Consider the following 13,782-nt stretch of genomic DNA (forward strand, 5'->3'; position numbering starts at 1 on the left):
ACCCGTTACCAAACCTTATTGGCCAAGGCAGAGGGAGGCGCAAAGCGTTTCGACGTCGCGTGCCAGCTCTGCGGCAGGGACCGTAGTCTCCGACTCTGTGCCGAATACAGGAAAAAATCCCCGGAGGAGAGTTTGCGGGCCGTGCTGCTGCACAAATACTGTCCGAATTGTCTGTCGCCCTTTCATCGCGTGGACAAGTGCAATAGCAAATATCGCTGCAAACGGTGCCAGCAGAAGCACCACACCACGCTCCATCTAGATGAGCGTCTTTCTGAGCGCGATGATGCAACAACCATTGGCGACGACAGCCCGTCCGATGACACGTTGTCAATCCACCTAAGGGGGCCGACAAAGTCCTGGGCTCAGCAGGTGGAAGAAGAAGAAATGGAGGAGGAGAGAGCAATGGCGGTGGAAGAAAAAGGCAAAACAGAGACAACAAGACCGTCAACGGTCAACCATGGCATGCGCAGTTTCCGGCCGCTGTTACAGCATGAGAGAACCGCGGCGAAAGCAAATAAACGTCGAAATGACCGAGACAACTGGCGGCACCGCGACATCGGACTCCAAGGAGGCCCGACCGAGTCATCCAAACGCGGAAGACAGCAGCGGCGAAAGAAATCAACGCCATACACTTCTGACGCCCTAGATAAAAAGGCACTATCGCGTGGTACACCGGAAGGCTTCCGAACCGGCCGGCTACTCCCAGCCACTCCAGCGCCCATCATGCGGTCTTTCGTGCCCATTGCGCCGACGGCCATCGTACGCGTCGAATCAAGTGGGCACCTACATCTGGTTCGTGCCATCATTGATCCCTGCGCCGCCAGCACCATCGTCGATGCAGAGCTGGTACGCGATTTGCAGTTAGAGCGCCAAGGACCAGGGCAATGCACACTTATTCTGCGCGGCAAGTTCGGGTCAACGACTAATGTCACTACCCAAGCCGCCGTGGTCAACGGCCACTATCGGTTGAGTCCGCCATCCAATGTGGATCCAAAGGTTGCCGTTCCGTTCGAATTTATGCGGCTTGCAGATCCGCAGTTCTACCGCTCATCGCCAGTTCGTCTTACACTCGGCGCTGACCTATACGCCGAACTGATGGTGAGCGGAACGCCAGCAACAACAGTTGGCGGTCTCCTGACCCAACCAACCGTATTCGGGCTGGTAGTCTCAGGAGCCTGCCAAAAATAGGAGTTGTTTCATAAAAATAAGTAATTACAGCACGGAATTTAAAACCACGTACGTGTATTTAATAACATCTTTTCTTCAGGACAACGAGACACGAAGTCCATCGTGCGACGTGCAGTGCTTGCAGTCCGCATCTGCACATCGACATAACGGCTTACTGGACGTGCGATCGCGTGTCATTCCTTTTTTCCCTTTTCATTTTTTTCTTTGTTGCTTACCGCAAGGGGGCCGGTATGTTTAGGCCACAGACCTAAATATATCTCCCCCCCCCCCCCCCCTCGTAACATAACTTTCTTTGTTTTATTTTCTTCGTTACTAACACCCGCATATTCTTGTGATATACACACAGGCATGTGTGAGTGGTAGTACGTATGTGTCTTAGACGTTTACCGCTGTGAGCCCGTGGTACAGCAACTTTGTTGCCGGGAAACCCAACGAAGTGGCTGTATCGTGGGTTCATCGGCTCATGTGGAAAAGAGTCTCGTCCTCTTTGATTCCAGCAGCCAGCAAAGGAACACGCAATCGCCCGTTCACGTAAGTTGTCAATTTCATTAAGTATATTTTATATAATTTCCGAAAATATATTTAACATTTTCATTTTCACAACATCTGTTAATAATTTTCCTTAACACTTGTTGTATTTATACATATTGAATAAAAAACACTGTGAATTTCCTTTTTTTATTAATACGAAATCTTTTTGGTGTTTTTATTTTCTTCCTTTCTTTTCGCCTTAAACTATTTTTTAACAAATACGTGGGTGCGCGCCGTTGCCACCACGCATTTGTTCACATGGAATGAAATGAAAATATAAAACTTTGAAATTTTTGTGTGTTGTAAGAAAATGTGTTCAATGTTTTGGTTTCATTTTGAAATTGCCATCTTCTTTTCACAATTCCTACTCCAGTGAAATGAAAAAAAAAAAAAACCAGCTGATGAGATAAGCCAACCATATAGTTGAGCCATGCGTAACTGACGTTTAAATCTATTCAATAAACACACTTTACAATGTTGCATTTGCAGTTCTAAACAATTTATTATGCAATTTTTTTAAATTGGCAATTTATTATTACAATTTATTATATGATAAATTGCGTAATAAATTGCCCAAATGGTATAAATTGCCAATTTGATGTGTTTTTGTACATAGTATTAGGTTATTTTAGATTTGTACAACACCTGATGATTGCATCATGAGGATTGTTGCTATAACTATTACGAAAGCAAACTATATACCGAAAAAAGGTAGTTTCTTTTCGTTTTTGTTTATAATAAAACAGAAAACCAAGAAATAAACTTTAGGACAAAGAAAAAATTTTTTTTTGTAGTGTCGTGTTATTAAGACGGATACTGAACAATATAACAAGTTCTGAAGAATCGGATCATTCAAGTGATTCGGTAACAAATACTCAACAGTGGTGAATATTAGATTCATGAAACAAAAAAGCCACTAAACCACTTTAAACAGCAAATATTGATAAATAGTGGAGCAAGAATAACCGTCTTGGAGACGATTTCTAATTTTAATAGCAAACGATTTTTGATTGAGTATGTCATACCACAAAATATAGTTAGTGTTTTGAAGGAATATATGAATCCAAAAGTAGTTACTGGAATATACTGCACACAAGAAGTGATTTATGAGATAAAGGATGTGTTAAGAGGAGCATTTCCAACAGTGAAATTTTTATATACTAAATTATTCGCTAATGATGTCACTAATAGGGAAGATCAGGGAGCAATTATTGAACAAACACATAATAGAGCACACCGAAATTATAGGGAGAACTTAGCTCAGATCAGACAGGAATATTATTGACCATTAATGGTTAGACAATTTAAGCAATATGCAAAAATTGCAACGTATACAATAATAATAAATACGAAAGGCATCCGAAATTGATTCCTATAGGTGAAACACCTATACCAGAAAAAGAAGGAGAACAACTCCATATAGACATCTTTTTCGCTCAGAAATTAAAATTTATAACATGTTTGGATTCTTATTCGAAGTATCTAGTTATCAAATATATTGAGGATAAACTAAATTTAGAAGATAAAATTTTAGAACTTTTACAAACATTTCCAGATGTTAAAAGTATAGTTATAGACAACGAACCAGGTTTTAGTACGATACAGTTTAAGTCCTTAATGGAAAGGTTCAACATACAGAATTACTACTGTGCACCACGTCACAGTACTAGCAACGGACAAATAGAGAGGGTTCATTCCACACTAATAGAAATATTTCGATGTTTAAAGTAGGAACATAGTTTAATAACCCTGCAGTCAAAAGCCAAAGTAGTCAGCAAACATTCTAGTTCATTGACTAAAATTTTGTGGGTTTATTCATACTAGTCAGCTTTTGAATAGTTCATTGACTATAATTTTGTGGTGTTATTCATACTGGTCAGTTTTAGAATGGTTCATTGGCTATAATTTTGTGGTGTTATTAATACCAGTTAGTATTTAAATAATTCATTTGACTAGAATTTCGTCTGTCGGCTCGAGGAAATGCGCGAGTGCTTTCTGTAGCCAATTTGCAATGCATACTTCAGTTGACAATGATATCGTCCAAATCAACGGGCACATAAACACAAGCATGACAACTCAACCCTCACCGTTACCTCAACATAGGTTAAAGAAGTTATTCAAAAGGCCAAACCATTCATATCAATAGTCCCAGACGGAAGTCCTATACCGATGCCAAAACACCTGTGCCATGAGGGCATCAGTAGCCTAGGACATTTTTTTACTTGTCGTTAAAAGCCTATGCCTTTCCAGAATAACAGAGAAAGACTGGAAATCCAGCCAGTATCTACCGATATTATCCCTTTAGTCAGTAACGAAAACGTTTAAAGCCGTTATGATTCCCTCAATTAAATGAAATTGTTCGGTTATCCAGCCATAAGCATGACTTCCGTAAATTGCATGTCACTACCACCATTCTGAACTCCATTAACACTCATAACAGGACGGCGCTAGTGCAGCTTGGCCTGTTTTTACACAGTCAATCACTACTGGTTTGTCCCTTCTCCGTTAGATAGATAGATAATTTATTGAGGATTGCACTGCGACCTTTGGTCAGCACCTCATCCCATCCGACTTCCATGATGAACCCTAGCAGTTCTCTTGGCTTGAGGAATTTAATGTGGGAAAGTTCTGGCCATGGTGAACCCATAAACTTAGCCCTGCGTCTTGAGATTGCGTCACATTAGTGTGTTATTCCGTTACTTTTTAGTTTTCATATATATGTATGTACGTATTTTTATTAAAATTTATTCCAAAGTATAATATATTGAAGTGATAAATTTTAAAGTTATATACATATGTATATATAAATATACATACCTTTTATATATATGAAATATTATGAATAACATAAATTTGAGCTAATTTATCAATTTTCAAGTAATTTTTCAACCCAACTGAGACTAGTATATTAAATAGTAGGATGCTGATGCAAATATCGACTTGTATGTCAACTGTTATTACAATGATGCATAGACTGAGTAGTATACCAACTGGTATGTTGATGTTGAATACACTGACTAGTATGTCAATTGGTATGATATTGGTGTATATAATAACTAGTATGCCATCTGGTATAATGCTGGCGCAAAGGCTGACTAGTATGTTAATTGGTATGAGTCTGATGGGTATGCTGACTAGTATGTCATCTGGTATGATGTTGGTGTATATAATGACTAGTTTGTCAATTGGTATGATGCTGATGCAGAGGCTGGCAATTGATATTTCGTAGGACATCGCCGTGATAAAAATACTAGTTGGTAATATGGAAAAAAGACAGAACTCATACTAGTTGAGATTTTTGGCAAACTAGTATTCTTCTAGTATACAACTAGTAGTTGGTTTGCCTGCAGGGAAGTGATTATGAGTCAATTATGAGGGCGGTTCAGCAGTATAATAGGACAATACATTCGGTAACAGGTAAACAGCCTTGTAATATTTTATTTAATAGGGAAATATGAGGGATATACATATTAAAAAATGCTCAGAAAAAAATGTTGCAGCATCACAACAAAAAGCGGGTTCAAAAAAATTATCATAAAGGTGAGATTATATATGAAAAGTTATATGGGAAAAGGATTAAGTTAAAGCCCAAATATAAGAAACAAGTGGTAGTAGAAGATTTAGGGAATAAGGTTAAAATACAAAGCAGAAACAGAATAATTCATAAGGACAAATTTAAAGTTAAATTTTTTTGTGTTATAGGAACGATGAGAAAACTTATAAAAATTTCATAATGTTATAATAATGTTATATATCACTATAATCACATCAGACATTTTTGATTATACAAGAGAAAGCTATATACTTGTAGAAGAGGAAGATGCAGCAATTATACCATTTAACAAATTTGTCATTGTTTGAAAGTATTATAGTAAACTATAAAATCAACGAGGAAATAATATTACTTGATAACTCAAGTATGGATTTTGAAATACAAATGATAGAAACATTGCTAAGAAAATTAGAAATTAATAATAGATCAAAAAGGGCAATTAATGAACTTGGGACGGCTTGGAAATGGATCACCGGTACACCTGACCATGATGATTTTATGCAAACAACAAATAAAATAAATGATTTAATAGAAAATAATAATAAGCAGGTTACACAAATTCACAAATATTTAAAACAATTACGGAATTGACACAGATATTAAAACAATTACAAGGTAGCTCTAATGAAAAAACTGTTTTAAGACAAAAAAATAAATTAATAATTAATGAACTTGAAAGCACAGTGGAAACAATTACATTGTCAAAAGTAGGAATATTGAATCCATTAATTTTGGATAATTAGCGAAGAAAGATTAATGTAACAATATCAGATCTTATGGATGTTTCAAACTTTAAAATTGCACAAAAAACAATTTAATAGTTATTTATATTAAGTATCCAAAAGTAAAAAACGTATGTAAATTATTTAAGGCAATGGCCGTAGCATGGAAAATTGTGGACTGAAAATGAAATAATAAAGTGTGAAAATAAATTTTATTCAGTAAAATTTTGTGAAAAAGAATTAAATAAGGCATTTTATATGATGAAAAAAAAAAAAATAATACATGTTTGTCAGATATGTTGAATAATAGACATGCTAATTGTACAAAAATAAATGAAAAAAATTAAACTGCATCAGGCACACATACGGCCAATAATCACACAATATATGGAGTTTATTTGATAACCTTTCAAGATCATGTAACAACTGATAATAAAAAAAATATGAAAATCCGACAGGAAAAATCTTAAACCATTTAAAAGAAGGAAAATTTAAACCATTTTTTGTAAAAGAATACATTGAAACAAAAAATATTGATTTGAAATTGGACCATTTTAATATACTTACTCCAATGAAACAGGAAATAAAAAGAAATCCTATTTGGTGCTCATTTATAGCTTTGACATTAATAACAATAACAGCATATATTGTTTAAAAATTTATTATTTATATTAATTTTCAGATTCAATTAAAAAAAGAGAAAGAAAAAATATTATTGAAATTGTCAAATCAAATCAACCACTTAACAGCTTTATATTCGAAGACGGGACGCTTCGATTTAGATGTGGGGAGTTAACGCCACCACTCACATAGGGCACTTAGGCATAATATAAACAAAAACGGTATAAAAATGATATCAAGCAAATGTGCCTACGCCACCAATCCATAATATAAACAAAAACAGTATCAAAACGATATCAAGCAAATGTTCCAACGCCACCAATCCATAATATAAACAAAAACATCCGCTTTCCATAGAATTAAGAACTATGAGTAAAGTAAGCTAACCTTGAATTCCAAGAATGTAAGCTTGGATATAGTAACTAGCCTGAAGACAATTTTTGTATATAAAATGATGAAATAAAGAAATTGAGTTAGTTCAGTTCTGTGCGGTAACGCAATCCAAAGAGTTCTCAATATTATTTGAAGCCAAGGGCTTTATAAGTTTTTTTTTTAAACTTATCGCGGCCGGCCAAAACTTAAGTTATATAGATAATGCTTACGAGACCTATCCAGCGGCAATTAGCTACAGAACATATTTTACCGAAAAGCGGATACACAAACCTCTGTTATATGTCTGTATATAACCTATAGCTGAATCGGTTGCGGTGAATAGCGGACACACACCATTTGTAGAGGTAATACATAGAATTAGTGTAGAGGTGAAACATACGCCCCTATTATGAACTCATACGATACACGATAAACGCGTGCAATCTGTTATGTCGTATTATGAAATAAATTCTAGCGTGTGAAACCCGATCGTTAGCGTTTATCGTGGTATTGCCATACGCTAACTATCGCATCAGCTGCTCCATTTTCTACGCTAGCTATCGTTGATACATTTTTACACGACACGTTGCGAGTTATTTTAATAAAAAATAAATATAAGGCGCGATAACATCCGCAGAGATCTAAGGCCGAGCTTCTCTTCCAATTTGCGTCGTGCTCCTCTTGATTTTCCCTACAAATTGGCCGGACGGGACCTACATGTTTTATGCCGACTCCGAACGGCATCTGCAAGGCAGATGAGTTTTCACTGAGAGCTTTTCATGGCAGAAATACACCCGGAGCGCCAAACACTGCCGAGGGGCGACCCCGCTTAGAAAAATTTTCTTCTAATTGAAAAATCTTATTTCTAAAATTTTGATGTTGCTTTGCCCGGGGTGCGAACCCAGGGCATACGGTGTGGCAGGCGGAGCACGCTACCATCACACCACGGTGGCCGCCAGAAAGTAAATACAAAATTCTTACAAAATTAATAAGAAAAAAATTAAAAATATGTAAGTATTAAAGTTAACAACCCGAGTTTTGAAAAGCAGTGTAATCATATTGTGATTTTTCAGGCCGAGAGTTGTAAGCACAAAGCGACAGCTAGAGCGCCTTGTTTCGGTAATGGAGGAAAACACGGACCTTGTAAGTGGTTTATGCCCAAAGAATCTTTGCAAATCACGATGGGAGAGAGTAGCAGATGAACTTAATTCATTAGGACTACCATTAAGATATTCTTAATCATGGCAACGGGTAAGAATATTAGAAGTTGTGATCTTTCAACCGAATATATTATTATGTTTTTAAAATATAGGTATGGAATGATCTAAAATACAAAACAAAAAAAGAGCGCCCATAATCATGCAGAATGTATTCCCACAGGAAAGGGAAAAAACAACACCGTCAGTCTTTCAAACCTGGAGGAAACGGTAAACAGGCTAATGAGCTACACAATTTATAACGATCCCCCAGGAGAAGAATTTTTTGCAAATGTCAACGAAAATGAGCGATTTTGCAGCGTGGAGATCCTAGATGATGAAGAGGAGGTACTTCATAAAAATCAAAAGCTACATGGCGAGGTGTCTCATATAATTCGGAGAGTTAGAAAAGACGAACAGATTGCACTACTGGAACGACAAACAGTTCAGCAAGCTGACTTCCAAAGGGAGTATTTAAATACTTTTATGGAAATTGCCAACCGTTTAGCCAATATCGAGAATATCAAGACAAAATGTTACCATTTAAAAAAGTAAAGTTGGCCCTGAAGAAAGAAGAGTTATACTTATATAAGAGGCAACTGGAAAATATGTTTGTGCGATAAACACCGAAAGAAATACTAGTAAATATTATGTAATGATTAGGATTAAATTTAATTTGGAATGTATTTTTTTTTGTTTTTTAACCTAGCATTTAAGTTTTCCAATTTTTCGCAATGAATGTGATACTAATTTTGTACCTTATACATTAAAGCATGTACCTTATTAATGAAAAACAAATGAAAACATGTACCTTTTAAATGAAAATGATGTATTTCTTTAAGCTAAAATAAAAAAATGAATTTTAACGTAAGCACAATACCACCCTTCTTTTTATTTGTTCCGCTGCTTGACGTGAGGTGGTAGCATCATTGTTCACACCATCTTCTAGAATTTCCGAATCTTCATTTTCATATATTTCAGCTTCCACATTTATAATTAAAGTGGCTTTTGGTGGAGTGTAGGGAAGAGCTCTAGCACTTAGCAAACATCCAAATCTGCTCTTAAAACCCCAGGGTGCCTTCGTCAGGATCTCTGTAAGGCGTCAACAAAAAAGGAGTCAAGGCGTAACCGGCATCACCTTAATAAAATTTGTGGTTAAAGTAACATATCTAAACCTACCTATTTTTGAAATATATAAATACCTAACAACCAAGTGTTAGCTTCACCATGATCATACATTGCTTTCAACTGTGGCTTTAGCGCAGACATTTGAAAACCATGGAGTCATGTTTGGCCCCTGGGTGCTTGGCATTGACATACTTAATATTCATTAAATCATCGCACATCTGAAATGTATGCAAAATTAGTTTTAACAATTTTTATATACAATTTTTCTTTTTCATTCTCACTATCATTGCATTTATGCTGAAGTATCGCTTCCGACAGTAATAAAGATGTTGCAAACCTTTCTCCTGTGCCACAATTTTTACGTGCGTATCATCAATGCATCCGATTACGCCTGGAATGCAGATTGTACTAAAAAAATTCCTTTTAGCTCTCCTATTTTCTTCCTCTGTATACTTCGATCTGATCCATTTACTGCATAGTGTTCTTTGTAAGGCATTTAGTGTTTCCGTCAACACTATCGAAACTGTTGGTTGAGTTCATCCAACAAAAGCCTCATTTCCAACACTCTGTTGATATGATCCCTCAGCAAGAAATCTTAACGTGGCACAAACCTTCAAAATATTTGGGATCGATGCCTATTTTTACGGGCGCGCAAACTGCCTTCTACTTCTGTTAGGACATACATGAAAGCTTCTTTTGAAAGACGGAAATTACTATGAAATCTGTGTGTTTATTTAACTTTTTTTTACTTTTAGTATGTCAAGTACTTACAGCGTAGAGTTCATTTCAAGAGGATTGGAAGCATATAATTATATTATTTCTATGGCCTCTATCCGAGTTTCGTCAATTTCTTCATTTATATAAAAGGCAACAGAGGTTGCAGCAAACATTTTTTATTACAGCTTTTAAAAACTTTAGCCACTTTTACGCAAAAGACAATTCAATTTAGTATTTTTGTTTTGTTTTACTATCTGTTTCATATAGATTCACAAAAATTTATAAAGAAATCTGCTGTCATTCACAATAGTACATCTATCGGGCGTGTGGAAATCGCAATATGAAAGCTGATTTTTTACGATACGCTAGCAAGCGTCTATTGTCTATCGTAAGAAAATTCATAATAGGGATGATAGACACATATTTCAGTTGCATCTGAATATAATGCGTATTGAAATTTAGGAGTACTATTTTCTTCGCAGCAATATCAGAAGAGTAGATAAAGTTTAACGCTTAGGAGTCCATATAAAGTTTAAGCGAAAACGTATATAGATGTAAAAATAAAATAATAAAAAAAAATTGTGAAGTTAAACGGGTTTATTGAAAACAATACTTACATGAAGTAATAATAATACTAAAAGCTAGAAAATAATTAGGTAGGTCCTAGGTACTAGTCATCATACTGCTCATCAATCTAGGGCGCTGATAAGACAATTAAATTAAAACGTTGGGCACGTGAAATTTCTAAAAATGTGGGACGTATTAACCCTATTAAGGTTCACTTGGCCTTATATATTACTATCAATAGAAATTTTAGGCGTCCAACGCTTTTTTTTAATTGTATGATCAACGCCCTAGATTGATGAGGAGTATGATTACTAGTACAAGGACCTACCTAATTATTTTCTAGCTTTTAGTATTATTATTACTTCATGTAAGTATTGTTTTCAATAAAACCGTTTAACTAAAATTTGTTTTTTTTTTTGTAATTATTTTATTTTCAAGTTTTTAGCCTTTATTTTATTTCCTCTTATTTCTCATTCTATTTAGTTCATTTAGTTACTCATTATTGCACGGACTCTTTCTTGACAATTTGTTACAATCTAAGGCCTCAATACATAATCCTTGCAAAGACTTTACTCGACTCTGCGCCACGTATGCTTGTCCCTCCTCGAACTCCAAAATATTTTGATATCCCTTCTACCGGACTATATGTAATATTTGTTCCAAATAAAAATCGGACATCATAGGTCACCTTCTATTCATGTATGTATTATGTGTTCCAAATATGGACCAAATCGGACCACAAATACTATTTTTTTGAATATCTCGATCCTAGCGCCATCTAGCGGCAATTTTTTTTTATAGGTCGCTTTCTATTCATGTATGTATTACGTGTTCCCAATATGAGCCAAATCGGACCACAAATACGATTTTTTTTGAATATCTCGATCCTTGCGCCACCTAGCGGCGATTTTTTCATAGTTCCCTTTCTATTTTTGTATGTATTATGTGTTCCAAATATGAGCCAAATCGGAACACAAATACTATTTTTTTGAATATCTCGATCCTAGCGCCATCTAGCGGCAATTTTTTTTATAGGTCGCTTTCTATTCATGTATGTATTACGTGTTCCCAATATGAGCCAAATCGGACCACAAATACGATTTTTTTTGAATATCTCGATCCTTGCGCCACCTAGCGGCGATTTTTTCATAGTTCCCTTTCTATTTTTGTATGTATTATGTGTTCCAAATATGAGCCAAATCGGAACACAAAAACGATTTTTTTGAATATCTCGATCCTTGTGCCACCTAGCGGCAATTTTTTCATAGGTCACTTTCTTTCATGTATGTATTATGTGTTCCAAATATCAAGCTTGTAGCTTATCGGGAAGTTACTTAAATTTCAATAACAAAATTCGTGACAGCCAGCCTGTCAAGTCAAACTAAATAAAACCGTTTAAAAATGAAAGCGAATAGTGTAGCAAAAAAATGGTCCATCACACTTGAATTTTTTAAAACTTGCCAGAGAATGGTAAAACGCCATTTTGATGAGCTTTGCGAAGATGATCCGGAAAGTTTGTTCAAAGTGAACGTATTTTATCGAGTATTGGACATCATTATAAACCAACTGAAATCGCGTTTCATTTCAATGAATGAAATTGTTTAAAATTCCAGTATTTTGCAGCCTTCCACTTTAAAAGTTTTAAATTACACTGATCTATTAAAAAAATTTGTTGAGATGTATGAAAAAAGACAGAGAGACCTTGCTGATTTATTAATAATAACCGTGTTTTTTTATATACGCGTATACGTTTACGTTTGCGCGTGAAAAAAAACGCCTATCCTCGCTTAGATAATGCTTAGGAGACCCATCTAGCGGCAGTGGTTAAACAACTAGCTACAGCAACAGGGTGTACCGAGAAGCGGAGACGCAACCCTCTGTTGTATGCCTGTGTATAACGTTTAGCTAAATCAATTGCGATCAATTGTGGACACACATAGAATACATAGAATTAGTGTAGAGGGTGAAACAAAAACACATATTTCAGTTACATCTTAGTATAATGCGTATTGAAATTTAGTAGTACACATTTTATGCGCAGCAACTTCAGAGGTGTATTTAAAGTTTGACGCTTAGCAGTCCATATAAAGTATAAGCGTATAGACGTTTACGTGTTAAAAAAAACACGGCTAATAAAAAATAATTTTATGTCTTGCAGCTTTCCTGAAGTATGCACTGCATTACTGTTATTTTTTTACAATTCCTGTGGCTACAGCTGAACGATCATTTTCAAAACTAAAATTGATAAAAACCTTCTTAAGAAACTCTATGAGGTAGAACAGGTTATGAAACTTGGCTATTCTGTCTATTGAAAATTCAATAGCCCGATCTTGAAACTTTGATGATTTTATAGATATTTTTGCGGAACAGAAATCTCGAAAATATCATTTTTCATAATAAATATCTAATTGAAATTAAATTATTATTTTTATTTCATTGTAAATGCATTCAGGACTACGCATTGGGCTAGGGGCTACAAACCAGGCATGCTTAACGAACGAAACGATATCATTTCGTTACGATAATCAACGTTTAATTTGACGTTCTTAACGTTAATAAACGAAACGAAGTGACTTCGTTTCGTTTATTAGCGTTGATTATCGTAACGAAATGATATCGTTTCGTTCGTTAAGCATGCCTGCTACAAACCATTCTCTCTTGCCTAAGAGAGAAGGCCTTTGGCCATTAGTGGGAGATATACAACGTGAGTACGCTGAAAATCTCGAAGTTTATTAAATTAAACTGAGTACATCGTAACGATTTTTATTGATGGGGTCCCATCAAAAGAATTTGCCACGGGCCCCAGATAGTATAGTTACGTCACTAGCAGCGATGCTTTTTCCTGCTCAAAAATCGAATTGAACCTGTTCGGACGTTTCACTTGTTTTTTTGTAGTAAACCCTGAAGTTTAAATGCAAATACCAAATGACATGTTCATATTTTATTTAAATGTGCAACATTTTTCCGAAAATAGCATTAAATTTTGCAAATTGTTTTTCCAGCTAATGCATCTGACTTAGTCATAGTGTTGGCGATTTCAAATTTTCTTATATAAACAGTTGACAGTTTGTTGGTTCCCTGTTCATCTGGAGACATTTTCAACGAGTTTTTAAACGACCTTGCAGATATGGGGATTTTTCAAGTAAACAGTGTTTTGAATAAGTTTGGTATATGCTTGGACCTAGTT

This window comes from Eurosta solidaginis, chromosome 3 (assembly GCF_040869045.1).
Source record: "Eurosta solidaginis isolate ZX-2024a chromosome 3, ASM4086904v1, whole genome shotgun sequence".
NCBI lineage: Eukaryota > Metazoa > Arthropoda > Insecta > Diptera > Tephritidae > Eurosta > Eurosta solidaginis.